This window comes from Aquarana catesbeiana, linkage group LG03 (genome assembly GCF_042186555.1).
Source record: "Aquarana catesbeiana isolate 2022-GZ linkage group LG03, ASM4218655v1, whole genome shotgun sequence".
NCBI classification, from domain to species: Eukaryota; Metazoa; Chordata; class Amphibia; order Anura; family Ranidae; genus Aquarana; species Aquarana catesbeiana.
The window spans coordinates 379,777,791-379,797,193 of record NC_133326.1 but is presented as its reverse complement, the minus strand read 5'-3'; the positions used below and the strand labels follow the sequence as shown (position 1 = coordinate 379,797,193).

The window sequence follows — 19,403 nt, the reverse complement described above, 5'->3', positions numbered from 1 at the left end:
AAATTTGTGATAAAACATTGTAAATCAAAATCACTGTTCAAACCATAAGGCACCGAAGTATTAATGTCATGTATTCCCATAATAATTATAAGTGGATGTCCAGAGCACTCCCCCCCTCCTTACATCAGATGTCAACAGCTCCCCACCACCCAAAGTCAAGCGTCCCCCACATCACAGTGCACCCTCTTACCTTTTGCTGCTGCTGGGAAGAAGCTAGGGACAGAGCTGGGAAGCAGAAAGTGCAGGGTCTTTAAGAGGACCAGGAGGAGGAATGGAGTCAGCTGCTGGAGTCTTATGAATGCTGAGCTCAGGGGATGTGGAAACAAGGGGGTGCTGCAGCTGCACAGGGAGGCGCAGGATCTGTAGGAGTTGTTCTGTCTTCTCTGCTGCTGAGACGGGGGGCAGAAAAGCCTCTCTGCAACAGCATGGAGAAGCGCGAGATCTGGATGAGGAGTTCTGTCCTCATCTCTGCTGCCAACTACTGGAGACAGGGTGGGGTGGAAACGAGGGGGGTGCTGAATCTGCAGGAGAGGTGCGAGGGTCATATGGAATGGCCTGGAGGGCCAGATTCAGCTCGCAGGCCTTTCGTTTAACACATATGCCATAGATGATCAATCCCTTCGGGTCCCAATTGTGGAAATCATGGAAATGTCTTGAGACACTGTGCTTACTGAATCCTTTTTTTATATTGTTAATATGCAAAAAAGCAGTGTCTCAAGACTTTTTCTGCAATTTCCCGATTATGATCTGAAGAGATCTATCTTCTATGGGATAGATAAAATTACCAGTAATTGGAGGGGTTCCAATCTCAAAAAAGAAAGATCACAAAATGAAACCTGGTAGATAACTTAATACTTAATACTTTAGTGACTGATGGTTTGAACACTGATTGTTTGATTTAAATTGCTTTATCACAAAATTTTAGTAATAATTTTGTTTGAAAGAGGTTCTCATTTAATATATAGTGTCATTTTTAGTATGTAGTATATATAATTTTTGTATCCAAATATTTATTATATTTAGTTTTATACAGGCAGTCACCGGGTTACAAACAAGGCTTGTTCTTAAAGTGGATGTAAACCTGATTCATGAAATTTGACCTAAGCACATATATATCTGTAGTGTTTTCTTTTTTCTCTCCAAAGCCCTAAGTCCAGTGTCTTTCTGCTGTTCCATTCTTCTGTTATCAGCATGATAACTACTGACAAGATCTCGACACAGGAGATAAAACCAGCCTGAAATTTGTGCCAGGGTGGGTGCTATAAATAGATAAGCAGAGCGCTGGTCTATTCACAGCACAGCTCTGCACATTCCTTCCTTCCTTCTTTTGCCTAAGTGGGGGGGGAGTGAATTTCCTCCAAACAGCACACACACAGTGTATGCCAAGAATCCACACCCAGTGCTGAAAAGGAAAATCTCTAACACAATGTGCACTTTCTAAAGAATACAGCAAGCTGAAGGCAGCAGATATATCTGTAAAACTTATGTAGGAGGATTTGTTTCATCTCCATGTATCTGAGTCTGTTAACTTTACTGGGTATATGTGAGGGTTTACATCCACTTTAAGTTGAATTTGTATGTAAGTCAGAACAGGTACATTTTTTTTTTTAAGTGTAGCTCCAGCCAAAAAAAAAAAAAAAAAGGTTTATGTTTTTTTGGATAGCATAGGAAAGGGTTAACACCCCTGTAACATTTGTTTTGCTGTCTGTGTACCTGTTGAGAAGATTTAAACCTCCATTTCTGTCCCTATGACACTTGGATTTTAAAAATGTTGTGTTGTTGTGGAAACAAGGATTGGTGATAAAGCTTTTCCCTTCCTAGGAGGTAGATTTCCTCTCACTTCCTGTTGTCTCCTTCCATTTGTAGGTATGAGTCATTTGTAAGTCAGATGTTTGTAACTCAAGGACTCCCTGTATAGTTTTAAATTATTTGAACTATCCCCTTTAAAAGGCCCCGTTTTAAATTATAATGTCCATCTTATTTTGGTACTTTGCATTGTATAGAAACGAGTGATCTTAGGCAAGGCAATTTTTTTTTCTTTTATGCAAGTGCACATTTTTTTTTTCTTTTATTGGAAAAATTTTATACACATACATGACACAAATGTGCACATTAATTCTCTACATCATTCATTTATATGTAGCTCTTGCCTGAGAACACCCTTCCCCACCCAACCTCCCTCCCCGATCTGTTATCCTTGTTGCCTTTCTGCTTTAGCCTGTTTCTATCATTCCCTGTGAATATTTTTCAGACATTTTGAAAGCATTCCATTTTGCCCAGGTAGCACTGTAACCTTTAGTCCGTCCCTGCTCAGCACTGCATAGGTAATCCATATTACTGATGTATTCCACTCTCTGTAACCACTCTTTTATAGTTGGCTTCCTAGGACACAGCCATTTTTTTGGGATAAGACCTTTTGTAGCGTTGAGCAGGGACGGAACCAAAAGTTTTTTTATATTGTTTCGGTGTTTTAGTTGTCCTATGAAATAGACAACTCCAGGGGTGTTGTGGGATCTTTTCCCCTGTTATCGTATCCGTGTATTCTAGTATTCCCTGCCAGTATTCTTTTATCTGAGGGCAATCCCATCATATATGCATTGTTGTTCCTAATTGATTACAATTCCTCCAGAACTGTGGGGAGTAATTTGGCTGAGATTTATTAATCCTCACTGGTGTCAAATGCCAACGCACCATACATTTATAGTTTGCCTCTATCAAGGTTATGACCGTTGCATAATTGTGTACTGCACCAGCCATTTGTGTTTTCTCTAATTTTTTTGCCCATGTCGTGTTCCCATTTTTCTATGAATGGTGGGGGCTCATGTCCTAAGTCTGTTAATATTTCATATATTTGGGATATTCCGTGTTTTACCAGTATTTTTTTGTTACAGAGCTTTTCGATTGGGGTTATTTCTTTCTCATCTCTAATTTTTTTGAGGGATTGTACTTACCAAGTGTTTTATTTGTAGGTATTCCCAGTCATTTAAATTATACCACCCATGTGTACTCATTAGGTCCTGCTTTGTCATAATTTTTCCGTGAGTTGTGATGTCCTTTAATTGTGCGCTCCCCAGTTGTTTTCCCATCTGTGCCCCGTTCCCCGGAATAAAAAAATTTGTAAAGGGGAATTGTATTTCCATTTTTCTTCTTGGTGCAATGTATCCCATATTTTAAGTACTGTTTTGGTTAACTCGTGTGTATTTGTGCTGTGTGTTCTAAATTTCGGTGGGATCCAAATAATTTTTTGAAGTTTTGTCGCGTAGAGAGTGTGTCTTCCATTTTCACCCAATTCTTATTAGTGTTTATATTTGCCATTCAACTAATCTTGCTAATATAATCCCCTTATAATACCTTTTTACATCCGGGCATGCCATCCCCCATTTTTTTTTCCTGGTTAGCAAATTATTGTTTACCCTGGCTTTTTTATTCTGCCATGCATACTTCAAAATTGTTGTTTTTATTATTTAAAAAAAAACTTGATGGTATTTCTAATCGGGAGCATCTGGAATTTATATGTTATTTTTGGTAATATCACCATTTTATTCTACCTATCCATGAGATTGGTCTCCTCGCATTTTTTATCTCTAATTTAATTTCATTGAGTAATGGGATATAGTTGGCCTGATATAGCTTTTCTATAGTGGGGGTTAATTTAATTCCTAGGTATGTTATTTCTTTTTTTTTCCCAGGTGAAAGGGAATTCTTGTAATCATTTTTCCTCTTTTTTTATCTAGGCCGAGACTCAGTATTACTGTTTTTATGGGGTTGATCATAAAGTTCGTGAGCTCACCATATTCTTTCTTTTTCCTCCTCTCCGACTTTTACTCCACCTATGTCTAAATTGCTTCGTATTTTTCTTAGTAATGGTTCTAGTGCTATTACATACAGGAGCGGTGAGAGCGGGCACTCCTACCTAGTACCGTTAAACATCTCAAAGGCAGACGACATACTCCCGTTGACCCCCACCCTGGCCGTGGGATGTTTATATAAGTTGCCGATCCATCTCACGATTCTTGGTCCCAACCCTATACTCTAGAGTGCTTCCATCATGAATACCCAATCGACTCGATCGAATGCCTTTTTGGCATCGATCGATATTAAAATCATTGGGGGCCGCTCCTTTTCTTTTTTCATTAATAGAATAGTTGTTATACTATTATCCCTGTCCTCTCTTCCTGGTACAAAGCCGGATTGGTCAACATTTATGAGGTCTGGCATGAAGTTTTTTAATCTTGATGCCAGCATATAGTTGTGTCAGCGTTTAATAACACTATGGGCTGATAACTAGAACAAATAGTTCTGTCCTTCCCTGCTTTTGGTATAACTGATATATTTGCAAGGAGAGATTCCCTTCTTATTTCATCATTTTCACCTATTCTATTAAAATAATTACATAGTTCTGGGACTAATTGTTCTTTAAATCTTTTGTAGTATTTAATTGAGAACCCATCTGAGCCTGGGCTTTCCCCCCCTGGTGTTTCCTTTAGAGCTTGATAAATTTCCTCTTGAGTAATAGGTTCCTCCAATAGTTCTGAGCTTTCTGTTATTTTTGGTAGGTTAACTTCCGCTAGGTATTCCTGTATTTTAGATTTTCTGATCTCTTCCTCTTGTTGTGTCTCCGTGCTTCTAATTGCATATAATGCACTATAATATGTTTTAAAAGCGTTTGCGATATCAGTTGTTTTATATTTCAATTCCCCCTTCTCATTTTTTATCTTTTCGATATAATTTAAAGGTTTTTTTTCCTTTGCTATTTTTGCTAAGTATATCCCCGGCTTATTCCCCCACATGTACCTTTCTTTCGCCACATTTTTAAATAGTTTTCTAGTTTCCTGTTCCATAATATCATTTAGCTGGGCCCTTTTTATAACAATCTTCTGTTGTGTTTCTCTGTCAAGTTGTGTTTTATGTTTTAATTCCAACTCCAGCAGTTCCTTTATTACATTTTTCATTCTCTCTTCTTCTTCTTTCTCCCTGCTCCTATGGAAATCAATTTTCCCCTGATGTAGGCATTATGGACCTCCCAGATTGTTGCCTTTGAGACATCGGGTGTATCGTTTATACTAAAATATTGTTCGATCTCAGTCTTTATTATTTTTCCTATTTCTTCATCATCTATAAGGTCTTCATTCAATCTCCATGAGCCTTTTCTCTGTTCTACTTCACTGAATCTTATCTTTACTGTCGCCGAAGCATGATTGGAGAGAGAGATTATTTCAATCGCTGCTTCCATAACCTGCTCCAGCGTTTCGTGATCTAGTAAGATTTAATCTAATCTCAAGTACGTGTCGTGCACCATTGAGTAACATGTATAGTCTTTTTTTCTGAGTATAGTGTTCTCCATACGTCAACTGCTGACTGTACAGTTTTTTTTTTACCAGTTTTAGTTGTTTATTTTCACGATTCGGTGCACGAGATGTACTGTCCAACTCTTGATCTATTGAAAAATTAAAGTCTCTTGCTAAAATTAAATGACGTTGTTTGAAGTCTGTTAGAATATTAAGAATCCCTTTTAGATATTTTTGGGGGCGTTTATTGGGGCAATATACGTTTGCTAACATGTACCTTTCACTTTGGAGAGTTCCTCTGAGGAACAGGAAGCAACCATCTGGGTCGACTTTCCTTTCTTCCAAGGTGGAACTGATGTTTTTTGCTATTCCAATAGCAACTCCTTTTGCTCTCTTATTTGGGGAGTCAGCATAATACCAAGTTGGAATCGCACATGATTACAATTTAATATTTGAGTCCAGTGCTATATGCATCTCCTGTAGGAAGATCTACAAGTGCAGATCTACAATCTGCAAGTGCACATTTTTTAATGTTTTTAGGTTGTTGGAATAAAGAATATTGCACAAAAGGTCTTCTCCTTTTGCTGCTCATTTTTGGCATGCTCAGCATGGTTCTGGAGGTGAATCAGTTTACAGGAACCTAATTGGGGTAGTGAGAAGGACCAACCTAGAAGGTTACCTGAAAGAATTGTACAAATATGTTCTGGACACACTTATTAAATGAAGGAGTCACAGCGTTTACGGTGAGTGTGAACTTTGGGTTGGAGCACATTGTGGAATCATGGAAGAGGTGTTCTGTAGTTTACAGTACACATTTATTTAAATGGAAAAAGCACTATTTTAAGAGCACAGGATTTATGAAAGACTTTTTAATGAAATGAACACTGTTTGCAGAAAGTTTATATTTATTTTTATTGCTTTTAGTTTAACCTCCTTAGCGGTAATCCCGATTGTGGGTGAATTTTCCATACCAAAAGCGGTAACCCCGAGCCACACTCGGGATCGCATCGCAGGATCCAGGCAAAGTTACTTACCTTGTCCCCAGGATCCTATGAGGTCTCCCCGCTGTGTGTGCGAGTCGTGTCCTCCGCCGGATCTATCACAGTACCGGGCTCCGTTCCCTGCGAGCGTTGCTACACACCAGGATGGAGCACAGCTCCAAATTCAAAAAGTGAAAAACACATTACACATACAGTACACTGTAATCTTACAGATTACATTACTGTATCACATTATTTCACCTCCCTTTTGTCCCTAGTGGTTTGTCCAGTGCCCTGCATGCAGTTTTATATTATATATACTGTTCTTTATGCCTGGAAACTTGAGATTGTCCATAGCAACCAAAAAGTGTCCCTTTACATCAAAAAGTGGTTTTAGACCAGCTAGAAAACAGAGATAATAAATTAGAATCACTTGCAGAATTGAGCGATAGTGATTCATGGGGAAATTCGTCATCAAACACTGAAAGTAACAACAGCGACAATTCTGCAACTGAGCAAATTTCAGTGTTTTTGATTTGATTACATTGAATAATTTATTATTTGTTATAATTATTTATAGTTATTTATCATATTATAATTTATTATTTCGTGTTTCAAACTTTACCATACCCGGGCTGTGTACTAGACTCTTGTTTGGACAGACTTAAGTGCGTTATTCCTAAGAATTACAGGCCTAAAATATAAAACGCCAAATTTCCATGCAAAACATTGTACTGCTTTAAGCATCAAAAATCTGACATAATCATACCACCAGGGAGGTTAGTACTAAAGCGCTGATTGTTTTAGATTGTCACCAAAGCATATTCATCACGTTTATGGTCATCTTCATTGTTTATAGTGTTTATGAGGGTTGCACTTTAAAGTAAAAAAAAAAAAAAGCACAGTTTGGGTGTGAGTAGCTTTTTAAATAATTTATAAAATGTTTCCCATTGGAAAGCACAGGATCCATATTATTGCTATACATTAGACAAAAAGCTCATCTAGGAGCAGCAAATGATGGAAATTGTTAGATATTATTAAGATCACATCAATTTGCTTAGTCACATCAAATTTTATCAGATCAATCAATTTAAACTGAAAAAGGAAAGATTTAATCAGCAGACCATTATTGTTTCATTAAAACTGAAACTTCTGTTTCATGATAAAATTAAGATGAGATAAAGTAAGAAGACAAAGTTATTGTGCAGAAGTTACACACCTAGCGGCATCTCCTAGTCTGCATACAAATACTTTAAAACATTATATGTCAAATAAATTTTCTGCAAACAAACGATGATGATTAATTTACATTTGGCATCTGTTATATAATTAACCAATAGCCGACCAGCCGCCGTCATACTGCGGCAGGTTGGCTCTCCTGGACAAATCGCCGTAGGTATACAATCAGGCGCGCGGGCGCCTAGGGGGCGCACCCGTGGTGATCGGATTCGCTTCAGAACCGATTAGTCCCCAGGCCCAGGCCAATGATTTCTGGCCTGGACTTGGTGATCGGTTCTGGCGAATGAGAGACTGTCCTCAGCCTGTAAGTGTAAACACAGGCAGAGCAAATTATGTCATCTCCCCTCGTGGAGCTCTTTTCCGTTCCAGAGAGAGGACATCTAACCATGAGTTGCACAACACTACATTAACACCAGTACACATAGGTGTACGCTTGTCACCCCTTGATCACCCCCCCCCCCCCGTTAACCCCTTCACTCCCTGTCACAGTGTCACCAATTGCAGTTTTCACTGATCACTGCATTGGTGACTAATAAGTGTTAGGGCAGTTTGTAGTAGGCCACAGTAGGTCTAGGGCACCCCCCAATAAAGGTTTAATCCCTTGATCGCCCCCGAGTTAACCCTTTCACCAGTGTCACTAATACAGTGTATAGATCTATATTCTGATCGCCGCATTAGTGTCACGGGTTAGCCGGTTAGTTTCACTGTCAGCCTTTTATAGTGTCAGGGTACCCACATATATTACCGAATAAAGGTTTTTAACCTCTTGATCACCCACCCAGTTAACCCTTTCACCCCATCCCAGTGATCACCATATTAGTGTCACTGGTGACGCTGGTTAGTTAGTTATTTTTTTATAGCGTCACGGCACCCGCCATATATTACCTAAGAGAGGTTTAACCGCCTTATCACCCGACGGGCGACATCAATTTTTCAGTTTTAGCGTCAGTTAGGGTCCGCGTCGCCCCAGGCAGCCTTAGATTAGTGCCAGTAGCACATGTACCATACACCTCCCTTAGTAGTAGAGTGATGGATCAATATCTTTGATCTGATCAGAACTAGATTAGCATCCCCAGTAGTTTAGGGTTCCCAAAAACGCAGCGTTAGTGGGATCAGCCCAGATACCTGCTAGCACCTGGGTTTAGCCCCTCCGCCCAGCCCAGCCCACCCAAGTGCAGTATCAAATCGAACACTGTCACTTACAAAACACTAAAACACATAACTGCCGCATTTGCAGAGTCAGGCCTGATCCCTGCGAATGCAAACAGTTTTATTTTGTAGCGTTTGAAGCAGTCGCTGACAATTAGGTGCTCTTTTTGCCTGCGAGTCTCACTAGTTGTACCAGTAAATCTAGAGGCAACAATATCAAATCGAAGGTACACTAGTGAAGAGGCCTATACGTTTCTGAGCATGACAGATGAGAGTGAAGAGGAAGTCACCCATCTGTCAGATTCAGGCTCAGAATACGAACCTGTAGACAGCAGCGGCACCCTGACAGATGGCAGGGACCACTTCTTCATCGTCAGAGCTAGGGTCAGGTGTACCCAACCCCGTTCTTCTTCTTCTGTTGAGGTGCAAGAACTGCAGGGCTCTCATATGGAGCAGAGAGCCAGTACTAGTGCCACTCATCCTTCTAGTGAACTGGCAAGCACCAGCGGCCTAGTACATCCTGGTCGTAGTCAAACCAGCACTGCAGTATTACATGGTGACGTGGCGAGTCCCATAAGTGCAGGTCAAGCTGGTGCGGTGGCTAGCACAAGTAGTGTCCCGCAGGCACCAAGAAGGCAAACACAGGCCCGTTGAGCCCATAGTGCCCTTCCTGCTGTATTTGCCAATCCTAATTGGGAGCCCACCACTTCTGCAGCATCCGTACTTCCCCCATTCACTGGCCAACCCGGAATTCAGGTGGAAACAGTTGATTTTACGTCACTTGATTTTTAGTCACTGTTTTTCATGGAAGATCTCTATAGATCTATTGTGGACCAAAGCAATTTGTATGCTGGTCAATTCATTGCCGCTAATCCCCAGTTGACCCTTGCCAGAGATTAGAAACCTAATACGGTTTCAGAATTTAAAACCTTCCTGGGCCTATCCCTCCTCATGGGCATAACTAAAAAGAGTGAGTTGCGGTCATATTGGTCCACTGACCCAATTCCCCATATGCCCATGTTCTCTGCATCCATGACCAGCGCTAGATACGAGCAGATCTTGCGATTTATGCACTTCAACGACAATTAACTCTGTCATCCTCGGGGTGAACCAGATTTAATCAGCTCTACAAAATTCGGCCCCTCGTAAACCACTTCAACAATAGTTTGCAGCCTTGTTTACTCCCGATCAAGTTGTCCGTGTTGATGAGTTCCCGATTAACAAGCGTGCCAGATGCAGGGTCAAGTTGTATAAGCTCTGTGACAGGGCAACAGGCTATACATATTGTTTTATGGTTTAGGAAGGAAAAGATAGTCACGTGGACCCCAAGAACTGCCCAGATTACATAGGGAGCGCTGGTAAGATTGTGTGGGACTTGGTGTCACCCTTATTTGGAAAGGGGTACCATTTGTACGTGGACAATTAATACACAAGTCTGCCACTTTTTAGTCACCTTTTTGATTGTGGAATTGGCGCAAGTGGCACCTTGGGATCTAATCGCGGGGGCTTACCCCAGCGGCTTGTAGATTCCAGTCTTAGGCTGGGGGAGAGAGCCTGCTTGAGATGTATTAATTTGCTTGCAGTAAAGTGGAGGGATTCACGGAATGTTTTTGTTCTGTCCTCCCTTCATGCAGATATGACAGTCCAAATTCCAACAGTGACTGGTGTTGTGGAGAAGCCCCTCTGTGTCCACGAATGCAACCTTAATATGGGAGGGGTGGACCTCAATGACTAGCTAATGGCGCCGTACTTAACTGCCCGTAGAGCCAGATGCTGGTACAAAAAAAGTGTCTGTATACCTGTTTCAATTGGCTCTGCTGAATGCTTATGTGCTATACAAGGCATCAGTACAAACTGGATCATTTCTTAAATTACAGGAAGAGGTCATCACAGCCTTCAATTTCCAGATGGTGCTGTGCCCCAACTTCCCAATGCAAATGCAGTGAGCCGGATGCATGAGAGGCATTTTCCGTATGTCCTCCGTGGCACTCCTACCCAACAAACACCCCCCCAAAAGATGACACGTCTATAGGAAACGCAGATACAGGCATGACACCAGCTTTTATTGTCCCTCCTGTCCTGACCAACCTGGTCTCTGCATCGGTGAATGTTTCCAACGCTACCACTCATTAGTGGAGTATTAGCGTAGGGTACAGCACTGCACAGTCATAGAACACACTTTCACAGGGTCTCCAAAGATGCCATCGCATTTTGAGAGACAAAACCTGCAACCGTTACAAAAAAAAAAAAAAAAAAATTATATCATCATCTTGTTCTCTCTCTCTATTGTTCTGCTGATTTACTGTATTTTATGCTTACCTGCAAGGATTTATTGTTACTATGTTTTATCGTGTTTGCTTTGCAGGTATGTAATTCTTTTATACTTTACTGTTTACTGTGTTTTATTGTTAATCACTATTTTCTTTGTAGGTACGCCATTCAACTGTAGCACTGATTTATCTATCTTGACAGCAACAGCATTTGCTCTCACGATACGTAAATCAGCGACTCCAGCACTGTAGGAGGCGATTTCACCACCACAGTTTAAAAAAAAAAAAAAGAGCATATATGCTGAAGCAGGGGCAGGGATGGAGGGGCGATTTGCCCCATGCTTCGGCATATATTTTTTACTATTTTTTTTGCACAAATTGCAATAAAAAAAAAAAAAATAGGATTTTTATAACACCTTACCTGTAAAATCCTTTTCTTTTGAAGTACATCACGGGACACAGACCCATAGTAATTACTATTTGGGGTTATAGTCCACCTTCAGGTGCTGGACACTGGCACACCCTAAACAGCAAGTTGCCTCCCTATATAACCCCTCCCATACCAGTATACTAGAAAGAGGGGCGGGACCTCCGTGCCCCGTGATGTACTTCAAAAGAAAAGGATTTTACATGTAAGCTGGTATAAAAATCCTATTTTCTTTAATCGTACATCACGTGACACAGAGCCATAGTAATTACTATGTGGGATGTCCCAGAGCAATGCAAACTGAGGGGAGGGAGACAACAAAAGTAGGGCACCATGAGATCAGAGGACTTATACTGCTGCCTGCAGTACACTGCGCCCAAAGGCGACATCCTCATGTCTTTTTATATCCACCTGATAGAATCTGGTAAATGTATGGATTGAAGACCAAGTTGCGGCCTTGCAGATTTGAGCCATGGAGGCTTGGTGATGCACTGCCCACGAAGCACTAACAGCCCTAGAGGAGTGCGTTTTGATTTGAGGGTAGAAACTACCTCTTTAAACCATAAGCTAGAACGATTACTTGTCGAATCCATTTAGAATAGTAGATTTCCATGCTGCCTATCCTCTTTTAGGACCTTCAGGCAATACGAACAAAATATCCATTTTCCGAATCTCAGCAGTCGTCTAAGTAGACTGCTCTCACCACATCAAGAGAATATAGTGATTTTTCTTCCATAAAACAGGGTTCTGAAAAAAATGAAGAATGAATAATATCCTGGTTTAGATAAAAACCTAATACTACCTTTGGTAAAAAGTTAGGATGAGAACGCCATACTACCTTATCCTTGTGAACAATAATAATATGGCTCTTTACAAGAAAAGGCAGCCAATTCTGATACCCTTCTTGCAGCAGAAATGTTTATCAGAAAAAATTGTTTCCTTGTCAAAAAAAGTACCAAGGGAATATATTGGTCCAAAAAAAGGCTGTTTTGTAATGCCGCCAAAAACTAAATTCAAGTTCCAAGGGTTCAGGGGTGACCTAACCGAGGATTAAGCCGTGTTACCCCAAGATAGGATATGATTCACCTTTCTCTGGGCTGCACAACTTCTTGTGCTCCCTTGGTGATTAATATAGGCCATTGCTGTGGCATAGTCAGATTGAATCCTGGCAAGACAATACTGTAAACTGACAGTTCAGGCCCTCAGAATCAAGTGCTCTGCCTGAATTTCTAGAATGATAACGGGCAAAGTCATTTCTGATCTGGGCCACTTCCATGGTAACTGAAGGAAGGATTTCCCCCTTTGCAGATTTTTGGATATTAACCATAAACCGAGGCTCCGGTGTACCCAGCCTACAGTACCTGGTATTTCCAGTTGGTCCATCCGGGTGTTAACCAGGCCCGACCCTGCTTAGCCTCCAAGATCAGACGAGATCGGGCACTTTCAGGGTGATGTGGCCGTAGGCTTTGGAGTCAGACACATTGGGAATCTAGAGCTTGAACCTTTTGTTCCAAGCCGATAGGACAATGTTTTGCAGCAGTCTCGAATGAAACTGAGCATAAGGAAATGCCTTGAATGAAGCCACCATCTTTCCCAACAACCTCATGCAAAGTTGAATAGAAGAATTAATCTTGCTTCTACCACCTAAATCAGTTCTTTAATGGCGCTGATCTTTGCCTGGGGCAAGAATACCCTTTTCTGGGTGTACCTATGATCAGACCCAAGTATCTTAGACCGTTTCATGTTTTTAAAGAAGATTTCTCCTAGGCTGAGAAACCGCCCTAGATATTCCAGGTAGTTGAATGTGGTGACCACAATTTGGTCTAAGCGGGCTACTGGACTATCAAGAACAGATCGTCCAGGAAAACCATAATCGTTATATCTTGGGCCCTTAATCTCGCTAGAAGAGGGGCCAGAACCTTTGTAAACACTTAAAGTGCAGTAGCTAGACCGGAAAGCAGAGCTACACACTGAAAATGAAGATTTTCCACCTTGAAAAGTAGATATTACTAGTGAGCGAGGAAATAGGCATATGGAGGTATGCATCTTTGACGTCGATTGACACCAGAAGTTCTCCTCCTTGTAGGATGGAGGTAACTGATTGGATTGACTCCATACGAAAAGAGTGGTTATATTCAGGAATTGAATTTAGATTTTTTAGATCCAGAATGTCCATTTGGATTTAACCAAACCCCAACCTCTGCTCTTACATGGGGGCCACCATGATCACTTGTCACAAGATTGTCCAATGCTTGAGAGAAAGACTCCTTTTTCTCTGGATCCTTGGGAACGTTTGATCTGAGAAAACGAGGAGACAGGAACTCTTGGACTTCAGTTTGTACCTTGGAGCTATTGAGAAAGTCCCCTATTCGTCTTGACACTCTTCCTGCCAGATCCTTGAGAACTGCAGAAGAATTCCCCCTATTGAGCGAGCGAGGGCGACTCCTCACAAGGAGGCTTCAGCATCTTGTAGATTTCCTCCCCCAAGACCTCTTTTGTCCCTGGGGTTAACCCTGAGGATTACCTTTTGAACCTGATGGCAGAAGCCGACATGACTGCCTGGAGGCTGATGCCCCTGGCACAGAAGAACGAGCTTTAAAAACGAAAATACATTTACTCCTTTTCTTAAATGGCAAAAGGGGTACTTTTTCCACTAGAATTTCTTTGGATGTATTATCCAAAACATCCCCAAATAGCTGTTTCACCGCAAAAGGAAGTAACCAGGAGCTTCTGCATGGTGCTTAGCGAAGGGTGCAAGGCCTGAAGGATAGAATCTCTCAAAGCAACTATTGCAAAGCTGCCAGATCCTGGGCCTGCTGAGCAGGATAACCTTGAACATCTGTTTAAACTGGTCTCTCAACGATTAAGCAATTACTGTCAGCGCAGGCTGAGATACTCAATCTGCCAGAGAAAAAAGTGCTTTTTTTTAATAGGAATTCCAACTTTTTTTCCGTTGGATCCCTAAGCATTTGAGCATTGTCTGCCGGACAAGTCAAACTCTTATTCACAGAGGATATAACAGCGTTAATTTCTGGTATACCCTACTTACAAATAAATGCGTTTGAAAAAAAATCACAGCACAATTACTGTGTGAAAAAAAATTGCAACACCTATCATTTTAACCTGTAGAGCCTTTGCTTTAATGCATATTTTTCACGCAAACAAAAAGTGTCAGAAATTGCTTTTTCTTCAAGTGGTTAGTCAAGTGGGTGATGTGTGGCATAAGCTTCTTATGTTGTGCATAAAATACCAGGACAGTTCAAAACCCCCCAAATGTAAAGTAGACACCCCAAGCTATTTGCCGATAGGAATGTGGAGTCCATGGAATATTTTATATTTTGCCACAAGTTTGGGGAAAACTACATTTTTTAATTTATTTTTTTACACAAAGTTGTCACTAAATGTTATATTGCTCACACATGACATGGATATATATATATATATATATATATATATATATATATATATATATATATATATATATATATATATATATATATATATATATGCACCCCAAAATACAGTCTGCGCCTTCTCCTGAGTACGAGGATACCACATGTGTGAGACTTTTTGGGAGCCTAGCCATGTACAGGACCCCAAAAACCAATCACCGCCTTCAGAATTTCTTTTTACTGCTCACTATCTATCACAGTTTCAGAGGCCCTGAAATGTCAAAATAGCACAAAACCCCCCTAAATGACCCCATTTTGGAAAGTAGACACCCCAAGGTATTTGCTAAGAGGCATGGTGAGTAATTTGCAGCTCTCATTTGTTTTTGAAAATAAAGAAAGAAATTGAATTTTTGTTTTTTTCAATTTTCAAAACTTTGACAAAAAGCGAGGTCTGCAAAATACTCAACATGCCTCTCAGTAAATAGCTTGGGGGGGTCTACATTTTTCAAAATGGGGTCATTTGGGGAGGTTTTGTGCCATCTTGACATTTCAGGGCCTCCGAAATGGTGATAGGTAGTGAGGAGTGAAATCACCATTTTACGCCCTTATTTTTTTTGTCAACTTCCTGAAACTTGTGGCAAAATATAAAATACTCCATGCACCCAACATGCCTCTCAGCAAATAGCTTAGGGTGTCTACTTTCCAAAATGGGGTCATGATTGGGGGGGGGGGGGGGTTGTGCTATCTGGGCATATCATAGCCTCCAAAACTGTGATAGTGAGGAGTGAAATCACCATTTTACACCCTTAGAAAGCCTGAAGGCGGTGATTGGTTTTTGGGGTCCTGTACACGGCTAGGCGCCCAAAAAAGTCCCACACATGTGGTATCCCTGTACTCAAGAGAAGCAGCAGAATGTATTTTGGGGTGTAATTTAACATATGTCCATGACATGTTTGAGCAATATATCATTTAGTGACTTTGTGTACATATTTTTTTTTTGTCATTTTTCAATCGCTTGTGGCAAAAAATAAAATATTCAATGTGCTCAACATGCCTCTCAGCAAATTCCTTGGGGTGTCTACTTTCCAAAATGGGGTCATTTTGGGGGGGGGGGGGGTGTACTGCCCTGCTATTATAGCACCTCAAGAAATTAGAAAGGCAGTCATAAACTAAAAGTTGTGTAAATTCCAGAAAATGTACCCTCGTTTGTAGACACTATAACTTTTGCGTAAACCAATAAATATACGCTTAAATTTTTTTTTTTACCCGAGACATGTGGCTGAATGCATTTTGGCCTGAATGTATGACTAAAATTGAGTTTATTATGTATGTATTTTATGTTTTTGTTTTTTATAACAAAAAGTAGAAAATACCTTTTTTTTTTCTTCAAAATTTTCTTTTTTTTCGTTTATAGCACAAAAAATAAAAACCGCAGAGGTGATCAAATACCACCAAAAGAAAGCTCTATTTGTGGGGGGAAAAAGGACGCACATTTTGTTTTGGTACAGCATTGCGTGATCACGCAATTACCAGTAAAATCAGCACAGTGCCAAATTGTAAAAAGTGCTCTGGTCAGAAAGGGGGCAAATCCTTCTGGGGCTGAAGTGGTCAAACAACATAGAATCAATGTTTGTAATATAATTTTGCTGTAGGTAAGATGGTCATACAACAGACAGTTCTGATACATTAGTGGTGGAAAAAGGGTGTAACACTGCAACGTGAGTAACACTGAACTAATAATCAGATCATCAGTAAAACTATAAAAAGGGGCTTTCCACAGCTAAAATAAAAAAAGAAAGCATTACTGGCCATGTAAACCATAATAAAAAAATACTGCTATCTAGGGGAGCGGATGGGCTGTTTTTTTTTTCTCTTTACAGTAAAAACATTCTAAAAAGTTTAGAAAAAATTGGTAGGAGAAAGCTAAACATAAGGAGCAGAAGCCCACAAAAACAGTGGCAATTATGGGAAGCGCTAGCTATATTATTTAGACCGTTTTCAATTTTACTGGATAAGATACACCCTTCTTCTAAACCTATACCTGGCAACTTAAAGTGATTGTAAAGTCTCTTTTTTAACAAAATAACAAACATGTTATACTTGCCTCCATTGTGCAGTTGGTTTTGCACAGAGCAGCCTGGATCCTCCTCTTCATGGGTCTTCTCTACTCCTGGCCCCTCCCTCCTGTCGAGTGCCCACACAGCAAACAGCTTGCTATGGGGGCACCCGAGCCAAGTGTCCATTCAGACATGAAGCCCGGCCCCTGATTGCCTAACTGACTTTGGTTGACAGCCGCGGGAGCCAATGGCGCCGCAGCTGTGTCTCAGCCAATCAAGAGGAGAGTCCCGGGAGGCTAAGGCACTCATGGACAACGCTGGAGAGAGATGGGGCTCAGGTAAGTAGTAATTAGAGGAGGCTGCTACACACAAGGTTTTTTTTATCTTAATGCATTATAATTAAAGAACTTTTTGCCTTTAAAAGTGTTTCTCAATAATAATAGTGGACTAAAATGCATGTTCTTCAAAAAAGCACTGGGAAAAAAGTTTGGTAACATGCTTAAATTATATATAAAAAAGGTACAGTGCTTAGCACAATATAATTGTGTTCCAAGTCCATAGAATAGTGTCCAGGTATTAATTCCACAAAACAATCTCAGTGAAAAAAGTCCCACACTGTGCTGCATACAACTGTGCACAATTTACTGTTCTTCCTTTTTCTTCTACGGTGTTCCACCACTTGTGACAAACAATTGCACTTCCTACAACTATATGACCCCTGGAGGGTATGTTATGCTTAATCCAATGTTTATATGTTCTCAGGTGGTCTGGTTCACAGGTAAAGAGATCTCTTCCTCAATAGCAAAGGGTACATAGGCTGCCAGATCATTTCCACCACACAGAGGAAGAGGGGATCAGTGGCAGGATCAACAAGTATTTTCATAAAAAATGGAAGTATGAAAAGAAAAAAAAAAAAAAAAAAAAAGAAAAAAGAAGGAGGCATGCACTGTTAGTGAAATGTATTGTGAATGCTTTAATGTGATTTTTATTTTTGGGTTTACTGACACCAGGTGATTATGAATTTACCATGCTAGTGAAAAAAATTGCCATAACATATTCCTCATATTAAGGAGAGAAAACAAAAATTAAAACAGTGCTTTTTTGACGTCACGCTACTTCAGCGCTGCTTCATGTGCAGCTTGCGGATATCAGTGTAACTTCATGTAACAGATATCAATACAATTTGCATCGAAATCACACAGAAATAGTGCAGGAACTTTTTTCAAAGTTCTTGCACTCATGAACTGTCAAGTCGCATAAGAAGTTGCACTGGTGTGAACCAGGGCTTAGAGGTCTATTTTACCTAAGATTAACACAACTGGTGCAGAAAATTTAGGTGTAATTAATTACCTTATTTCCTATTCCAGAGGGCTCCATCCAGTGCTGCGACTGCTCCCTCACAGGTGCACTGTAAATTGCAGCCAGCTTTGGTCGCACTCCAGCCTCCTACGCATACAATACAGGTTTAAATATCCCTGTAATGTACGTGATGATGCTGAGGCTCCACCCACTCTTCTGTGATTCCCTAGACATAACGAGCAGCTAACCCTTGCAGTGCGGGCTGGTCCACTGCAAGGGTGGATTTTTTTTTTAAATTCCTTGAGTTGGAGTTTAAAGAATACAATGTAAGTTGTGCTTTGCAGGAACATATTTTATACCGCAAAGCTCAGATCACGTGTTATTAATGGAAAAACCCACGTTTTACCAAAGTACCCACGTTTTGGGACATATGTACCTCTGTATTAATTTACTGTATAGCCGGCTATACAATGTACACAGTTAAATGCCATGTCCCACTGTTGCCAAATGTATCTCATACTACTCTGCCATCATTTATCTGCATGACCATTTTTACAAACCAAAGAGAAATCTCCATCAGATAACCAATATGTGAAATGATTAGCACATTAGTGTGACTCGGTATACCTCACAACCCGCTATGACGCCACCAAAGTAGAATGAGTAGGAAATGCAGCAACATTTCTGATAACAGATGATATGATAAGCTTTGCTCTAGCAAGGCGTTCTATGATCTCAGTGGAACCATTTTTGGAATTTCTCAGCTTGTGAGTAACAAGGACTCTAGTATTTGAGGTCACAAACTGGACAGTATACAAACAAGTCTAAGATCAGATAAACGTTCCATTTACAATGTAAGAATGCAGAATGTGTCATTTGCTTTTTATTTACCGGTACTTTACTTATGTAATGTGTTTAAACCTTTTAGAAGTTGTACACTGTCAAATAAAGTGTACAACACTGTAAAACACTGTTGGTGTTTTACAAATACTGAGTAATAATAATGGTTAATTACATTTGACAAAGTTCATGCTATCTCATTATGAAAGCTGAAACCAAAACAAAAAAAAACATTATTCCATAAAGGAGAGGTTACAAACATTAATGTATGACTTCCTAAGGACCCCCACAAACAGATGTCATAGGTCACTGTAATCACTCTTGACTTCCATAAGATGCTTATGGTATCAGTCAAATCCAACAAAACCCCACACTCAAATTCTTTATATATCTCAAATTTGCTGAAAGCAAAGTTTGTATAAGTTAACAGCTTAAAATATTGCCTAGTTTGCACACCCTCTC

General features: G+C 40.3%; 1 protein-coding gene and 1 pseudogene across 2 annotated transcripts in view; both read right to left on the bottom strand.

Annotated features, from left to right (window-relative positions):
- KIF3A (kinesin family member 3A) overlaps nucleotides 1-19,403 on the bottom strand; it is a 147,242-nt gene that overhangs the window by 49,669 nt on the left and 78,170 nt on the right. The window lies entirely within an intron of this gene.
- On the bottom strand, nucleotides 12,703-12,818 carry LOC141135174 (5S ribosomal RNA; annotated as a pseudogene).